At 35.1% G+C, this 8,983-nt stretch overlaps 1 pseudogene; it reads right to left on the reverse strand.

Moving 5' to 3' along the window:
- The window catches only part of LOC107697957 (plexin-A1-like), a 255,116-nt pseudogene that overhangs the window by 124,488 nt on the left and 121,645 nt on the right, over window positions 1-8,983 (reverse strand).

The raw sequence follows: 8,983 nt of genomic DNA on the forward strand, positions 1-8,983 counted from the left end.
TGCTACTACTGCTAATAAATATTAATAAATCTTTATTTTTAAAGGAATAATCACATCTGTTTTCTTTTTAATTTTAACAGTAAACCTCTGTTGTGCAGCACTTTGTTTGCTAAAAAATAAAAGGGTTTAATTTTCATTTGATTAGGATAAATTAAATTAATGTTTTATGCCTTCATCTGATTACCAGAAAAATTAAGAACATTTTATAGGGCCCTATTATTATTTAAAAAAGGACCCTATACAACAAAAAAAAGAATAGGTTTAAAATACAGGCATGTGGTTATTAATTTCTTTTTATTCATTCACCATTTGTAAACTGATGTTTACGGTTAATTTTTTAGAAATATCAATAGCATTTGTATTAAAACTATATTCACTGAATGTAATCAAAAAATCGAAAATCGAATCGAATCGAGAGCTTGCGAATCGAAATCAAATCGAATCGGGACATCTGAATCGATACCCAAGCCCTACTTCTGATTACAGATAGCCTGGGATTACAAAGATTTGTATTTTAAAGAAAACCAGTTCGAAGTAGGGCTGTGCGATATGGAAAAAAAAAAAACTATCGCGATTTCTTTGATCAATTTTGCGATTTTCATTTTAATCATGATTTTGACACACACGGACATGCTTTACAGTCATTAATGCATTCAGTGTGAATTTGAAACATATTTCCAAAAGAAAACCAATTAGAGCTTTATGTAATCAAAAAATCGAGAATCAAATCGAATCGAGAGCTTGCGAATCGAAATTGAATCGAATCGGGACATCTGAATCGATACCCAGCCCTAATAATCAGTGATGCTGTCTACACCGGGCCCTCTTGTGGCCTCAGGAAAGAAGCCAACAGCTTTTCTTCACCCTAACTGAAATTATGCATTTTAAATTTGAATATAATTTGAATTTTTTGATAATATTTAAGTACAAAATTCGAATTTAGTTTTTCAGCCTTTTTGACAGCCCTAATATATACAGTATAGGTGTTTGCACTGACATCAATGCAGAGTTTGAGTTTGTTTTTAATTTTCATTAAATTCTCATTAATGTCATACAGCAAGGAATATCATCCAGTCCGAACACAATGATTTTTTTTTTTTTACATTGAAATCATTATAAAGGCAGTACAAACAAATACTATCATAATACACAAATATTTTTAAGTATTAAAACAATTATTTTCTGATTAGTAATAACGATTTTTTATATTACAAAAATGTTATTGTTTTTTTTTGTATTACAGTAACAGGATTTTTATTGCATGCTAATGAGAATGAGGTATTTTTTCTCTACAGTAATGCATTTTTACATTGCACTAATGATAATTATAAATAAAGGTGCTTAATTGCACAATTAACATCACAGTGCTACATAAACAAATAAATAAATAAAATAGATATTTCCTTTTTATAAAATATAGTCAAATGTCATTTTCATTCTCATTTTTGGGGTGAAAACTGATTCAAACATGTTTATGACAGGCTTTCAGAGATACATCAAGACAATTAAGAATAGCTTTATAATGCATACAACAATCTTTATAATGCACAACATTATAGCATAGCACAGTGCACAATCACTGTGAGGGTGATTACGTTCTTCTCTCATCTGGTTTACCATGAATACCTAAGGGTGCTAGGGCAAACTATGGCCGATGATGCATCTTCATTGATTTTTTTTTAGCCTGGTGCTGCGGTGCGGCGCTCTAATCAGAGGCGGTGTGGGCTAGCGGAGAGTGAAATGTGTTATGGTGATGAAGGAAATGCCCTTTAATGAGAGGAAGACAGGAAGCACTCCAATCAGCCCTTAGTGAGGAGAACACGAAAGCACGAAAACAAAGGAAGGAGCGAGACGGGAGAAAAAGAGGAGAAAGAGAATTCTCCAGCCCTCGGTCTGAGTGAAAAGGGGGATGGTGGGGGTGACAGGGGTTCGGACGCTTTCTTTTCCATCAGAAAAGATCAGAGAAGCCCTTCCTCAATTTTCTCTGATAAGTGGTGAATTACCAGAGGCGCCGTCGCTTGTGTGTGGAAAAATGGGAAGGGGGCTGACACAGTGTCGAATATCACATGCAGACAATCAGGAGACGTTCCGGGGCTCTCTCTTTCACACATGCTCACACACACACACACACACACACACACACACACACACACACACACACACAAAATTGGGGGGAAAATTTTTTTCCCCCCAATTTTTTATTTTTTTTTAATATTTATGTTTTAAATCTTATTTTAAAATAAAACTTGGGCCGAAAACTTGGATCTCCAAAGTCATGGGTTCGATTCCCAGGGAATCTCTGAATTGATCAAATGTAAATCGTAAAATGCAACATAATCCACTTTGAATAAAAGTGTCCGCCAAATGCATTGATGTAAAAATCATTCTTGCCATTTCAACCAAATGTTTGGAAAAAAGTGTCTCTTCACTTGAACTTTCATTCTGTGTAAGTGTACTTTCCTCTCTATTTAGCGTCTTTGGGGACTCAGATGCGTGACCAAACCACACTGTTTGTCCGTCGGGCTCCTCAGAACATTCTAGCCAAATAAAACCCGTCGACCATCAGTGTCAAACAGCACACTCCCTTAAGTCTTACCACTTTATCTGTGAGGGTGTAGATGTATTGATGGTCAGGGCTGAACAGCATGTCCCTTAAAATTGGGTTCCCTTCGCTCACCACTACATTCTCATACAGCAGTGCAGGCTGGGTAATGGAGTTCACCAAGATCTGAAAGAAACAGAGAAGACACATTAAATACACATCAAATATTGTTTGGATTGCCTGTGATCTGATTGGCTGATCGCTTTGTGCAGCATTCTGGATTTTATAAGGTAGAAAAATGGGTTTATAATGAAAACTGTCAAAAGATTTTTGGTTTGGTGTCTCTCTAAGCTACATAATACAGCCATTTAACTCTGCGGCCTTCACATTGACACTTAAAGGGGAGTAACTCTGGCCTCGAACGATGCTAAACAAATGGATATTGGTAAATAACCGCAGCCTCGCTTTCTGCTTCCCTCCTCTGTTTGGCCCACCCTAGCATCACCCAGAGTCATACCTCCTTAAGACCCCCTCCCCAGCCCTATTGATGAAGGGTCAGGGGAGCGTGACCCCCGCATCCTGTGGCGTTTCAGAGCCTAATTATGTGCTCTGCTCTGGTGCCGTGTCCCGCTGATTAATGACCGTCCCCTTCGCCGAGTGCCATGGGAGCGCATTACCTGGGCCCTCTGACACCACCCCATCGCTAATGAAAAGAGCGCCTGCAGCACCGGTGTACACTAGAGCACTGGACAACCCACTTACAAAAACACAAAAGCCGCTAAAGCAGTTCGGTTTCCCTCATAAAGGTCCAGATCACAGAGCGAAAGAGTTGCAGGAAGTTTTCAGCCACCCACACCTGGGAGTTGACAGTGTGGCCTATTTGGGTCAAACCCAGCAGCCGGATCAAGAGAACTAAAATTACACCTACAAACATCTGAAAATAGAGTAAACTTAATCAGCAGTTCTGTTCTTTAACTAAAACCTATAGTTGCGTGACGTGGCCTCTGGTAAACTGCCATATTTATAGAACAACATTTTATATGGACGAAAAAAAAATTGTCATGCCTGGCATGGACAGAATTGGCAGACTGGCATTTTCTGTACTGGTTTTAAATGTAAAATCTGCAGAATTGATTTAAATATGAGAATATGTGTTGCAGAGATGAAAGAAGAGTACTACACACTTATTATTGGTAGTTGAATATTTTGCATAATTAATAAACCAAAATATTTATTAAACTAAAACACATTTAGCGAAGAGGATGTTTAATAAAGAATAAGTCTGCCCATGGCAACTATTATGATTATCATTCTACTAATTTAGATATTTTAAATATTTTACATTTCTATACCTGCATTTCCATTACCCTTCAAATTGCGCAAATTGAAATTGTGAACTGAAAAAACGCCCAATGAAAACACGTCAATTTTGCAAAAACACACATACTGTATATCTAAAAAGTTTTAATGCTCACATGAGGTGGATTTTTAGGCAATTTGAAAAAGGACAATTTCGCAAAACTGCAATGGAAACAGTTTATTTCGCATTTACAGGTCACCTGAAGTGTGTAAAAGTCACATGATCATACTTAAATGTACTATAACTTTCAAGAAACACCTCATACATGGCCGCTCTCAAGTATAAGGGGCTTTCCTTGACATTAATGCTTGAATAACCACATATTTACACTGCACACGTCCGCGGCGCATTACGGCTCCAACACAGCCACCGGAGCTGATCGCAGCCACTCTAGTCAATGCTCTCCGCACTGCTTCGCTAAAGATACACGCTTACGTCCCCTTCAGTTAAAAATAATGGCTAGTGCAGTGGCTGCGATATATGTAAACCTACCAACATTTGTCGCCATGACTTATCGCGCGAGAAAAAAATTACGGTTTAGTCGCATAACATTGGTAAATGGAAATTTCATCAAAGTCATAATTTCGCAATAGTTTTTTATCGCCATTTATAAAATATTGCATAAAGTTTTGCGCAAATCTGTAACGGAAACTGCTTATGTCATGCTAAAATAAAAAAAAAATTAAATAAAAGAATCCATTTAGTACTGAATAATGAGTCAGTATACTCATGACAACTATTATGATTACACATAGATATTTAGATTTCAGATAATCGCAGAGCATCAGTCATTTTTTTAAGTCATATTTGATATCATATATGTAAAAATAAAATAAATGAAATAAAATAAAATAAAATAAAATATTTCCATGACTTCTCCATGTTTTTTTGTTTTTTTTTGTATTATATTTCCATTTTTAATTTCCAGCTTGAACTTCAGGCATGGAAATTTTACAAAATTTTTAATTCAAGGTTTTCCATGATTGTGGGAACCCTGTGTATTGTTGCTCAGTGGGTGGTGGAAGCTCACAAGACATCAAAGCAGTCTGGGAGTTGGAGTCTGTTGTCCGTCTCCCCCATCCATCACTTCATTGAGCATTACTTCCACGGGACGCAGTTCATTATGAAGTAGTGGCAGATAACAGCTCAAGGACAGCATATCCTCTCCCTCAGTGAAACATTCTAGAACTCTTGCCAAGTAACGCTGAAGTTCCTGCAGTGGGATTCGAGCTGGAAGACAGAGAGAAAGGATCTTCCCTTGTGTCTGTGCAGGAAAACACACGACAGGAGGGAGATGCTTTAGCCGCATGGTGCAGGAATACTAATCTAAAAATACTGCCCACTGCTATGCTTTGGTTTATTGCTATTTTTGGACCTGCTTAACATGTTAAAGTTGCAGGACAATGCAACAAACATTGCAGGACAAACAAACTCCCCAGCAAGTTTCCCTGCCATATGAAACCGATTAAATGGGATAAACATATATAATTGTTCTTCAAGGGTGAGCAAGAGTTGCAATCTGCATTTCTCCGTCCTCTTTCGGAGTCGTGCAGATTGACGTATTTGTGCAATGACTCTTCAAATTGCAGATTCTTGGCAGATGGCCCATCTTTGGCTTAACGGAAGAAGCAGGAAGAGCAAGAGAACTCTGTCTCGCACTGCCTCAATAAAGGTGTCAGGAGAGAGGGAAGTTGGAAGGTGAAAAAACAAAAGCAAATCCAATTCTCCCCACTGACTGCTGCTGAATCCCAATACACCGTAGTCTAGAGGCTTACTGCTACTGTCTCTGCGTTAGATACCACGTTCAATCACTTCCTAGATCACAGGACACACTGTGAAAATAATTTTTTTGATTATTGGAGTATGTTTCAGTATTTCTACTTCATGCTTAATTCAATGTGTAACTTCCAATTCTTCAAAATTATTTGTGATATTTACTAGGAACATCTGAGTGAAAATGTGTCTACACTTTTTTTTTCAGTGCACGTTGGTTTAAAGACTTAACACTATGCGCTATGACAAAGCACTGACAAAACGTATACAGTGCTAAATGCAATTACTATTAAATATTATTCATTACATTTTATATTTAAAAGATTATGTGAAAGATATGATTATAAAAAAAAGTATAATAAGATTTATTAAGAATTTATAAGATTATACATGATATATGTTTAAAATTTTATATTATACATTATATATTTAAAATGTTTAATATATTTTAAATGTTATATTATATCTTTTTTATTTTTAATATTTGTATTAATATATAAAACTATACAACTATATTAAAATTATATGTAACTCATAACTATAATTTTATTTATTTATTTTGTTTTAGTTATTTTATTTATAGTTTTTATTTATATTTTATTTTTATTTATATAGTTTTAAATAACTATATTTAATATATTAACATATTTATATATTTTATATATATTTTAAATAACTATATTTGATATATTAATATATTTAAAATGTATGAATTATATTTAAATTCTAATGCAATATTACATATATCAAACCATCAGATTAATCTATGTAGAAAAGCAATGCCAAAGTACAACTGAATAAATTTGGAAAAAATAAAATAACATGTAACTTGCAGTTTCATGTTTCAATCACAGAGGTCAACAGAGAGTCCAGAATTTTGTAGCATACCGATAAAAGACGCTTCACCTTTAAACTAAAAACAGACGAATGTCCTTGGTGATGACTTCTCTACATGCGGCACTCAAATCATTCATACCAAAACAAATACTGAATTCATACCGTCTTATTAGACGAATATGTTCCATGATTGCTACTAACATTATCTTCTTATGTTTATGGTCCCATTACAGTTAAGTCATGACAGAACCATTTCAAGACCGTGTCTAGCCTCCTGCAGCAGACGGCACATAATGAGCGCATTGGGTAATAACCTAAAATAGGAACCTATAAATTAAGAAACAGAGCCCTGCAGTCTTCTTTAATGCTGGTCTATGGATGAACAATAATTAAGGTGGACCAGGGTTCATTAAAGGGTCACTCCTGACAGTTTCAGAGCAAATTGAAACAGGTCTAGCCTTTTCAATCTTGTCAACATCTCCACTAAAGTACATCTGAATTTGTATGTGACCTTATGACATCGATGAGGTCAACAGTCGGTGCAATAATAAACTGTCCTAGAAATTAAAGAGCTTGTGGCTGTCTCTTATATAAGCCTTCAGATGGGAAAAAAGGAAAGCAAAAAAGAAGGGTGTCCCTCACGGCCAGCTTGAAATTTCAGTGTATACTGAAATACTATGAGAGCTTTGGTGGAGTGAATAATTGACAGGAGTTTTGTCACGAAACCCAGACGTTTTTCTGCCGGAGACTGCGGCGACCCATCAAATCTCCGTTGTTGAAAATCATTTTACTCTAGCTTGGATGGGGAGCAGAGACATTTGGCTAATTAAATCAAACAGGAGGGCACTTTCCAGATGAGCCTGAATCCAATTTCATTAGTGCCCTCTCAGCCACGGATAATGTGCGGACCATGAGGTCGCTCTCGGACGTTTCGTGTCTTGACATCAACGCACTGGAGTATAATCGATAAAGGATGCTGAGCTGAAATGCAGGATTGAAAGCATGCTGGCTATTCCATGGGCACTTTTTGCTGCTGGTGGAGTTTGACCTCAGCGTTTGCACATCATCCTCAATTGGGTGTTCAGAGGAAATTTAGCTATAATATTGCAAATGAAAAATCATTAGAGCTCTTTTCAAAAAGCATACGACAAAATGCATTTTGCAAGAGTCCTTAGCCAGTTCTTAGCCAGGTCGCTTTAATTTCACATCTTTTCATGTTTTAAATCTTTTCAAATATCAATATTCAGCGTTTTATGTTTAAAACAAAACATTATTTATGCATTTGTAACTACTGGTTAAATGCATCCATGTTCCATATTTGCAAGAAATGTTTTCTTATGTTGGAATGAAAGAGTCTTTGTACCAGATGAAGTAACCCAAAGATACAAAATGGAAGAAAGAGTTAAAGCTGAACACGATCTTGCTGCTCAAACCGTGTATAGAACAATTTGTTATATTTATTTGCTCCTTTTCTATTTTGAATTTACTTGTACTTTCAATACTTAAGTAAGTTTAATATTAAAAAATACTTAAGTACAATAAATATCACATACTTTAAAACTTTTACTCAAGTAATATTCTAAACGGTTCTTCAAGGGTGAGCAAGAGTTGCCATCTGCATTTCTCCGCCCTCTTTCAGAGTCGTGCAGATTGACATAATTGTGAAATGACTCTTCAAATTGCAGATTCTTGGCAGATGGCCCATCTTTGGCTTAACGGAAGAAGCAGGAAGAGCAAGAGAAGAGTCTCGCACTGCCTCAACAAAGGTGTCAGGAGAGAGGGAAGTTGGAAGGTGAAAAAACAAAAACAAATCCAATTCTCCCCACTGACTGCTGCTGAATCCCAATACACCGTAGTCTAGAGGCTTACTGCTACTGTCTCTGCGTTAGATACCACGTTCAATCACTTCCTGGATCACAGGACACACTGTGAAATATTTTTTTTTGATTATTGGAGTGTTTCAGTATTTCTACTTCATGCTTAATTCAATGTGTAACTTCCAATTCTTCAAAATTATTTGTGATATTTAGCAAAAAAACCTATTAAAAATAAAATAAATTTAAATATAATTAAAAAAATTATACATTTGTAAACAATACATCAATAATATATTTATATATAAACATTTTAAAAATAAATTATATATATATATATATATGTATGTATTTATAAATAGTATCCATCTATCTATCTATAGATAGATCTATAGATTGATAGATATTAATATCAAAATAACTTTTTTCAAAACTAATATGATTAGTAATATATGTGTATCTATCGTTTTTATATTTTATTGTATTTTGAATAGTTTTTTTTTGTTATTTTCTATTCAAAACTTTCAAACAATATAAAACATAATAATAATAATAATAATAATAATAATAATGCATTTAGACACACATATATAGACCTGGAGCACAAAACCAGTCATAAGGGTCAATTTTTTGAAATTGAGATTTATACATCGTCTG

Source organism: Sinocyclocheilus anshuiensis, unplaced genomic scaffold (genome assembly GCF_001515605.1).
Source record: "Sinocyclocheilus anshuiensis isolate Anshui unplaced genomic scaffold, SAMN03320099.WGS_v1.1 scaffold78, whole genome shotgun sequence".
NCBI classification, from domain to species: domain Eukaryota; kingdom Metazoa; phylum Chordata; class Actinopteri; order Cypriniformes; family Cyprinidae; genus Sinocyclocheilus; species Sinocyclocheilus anshuiensis.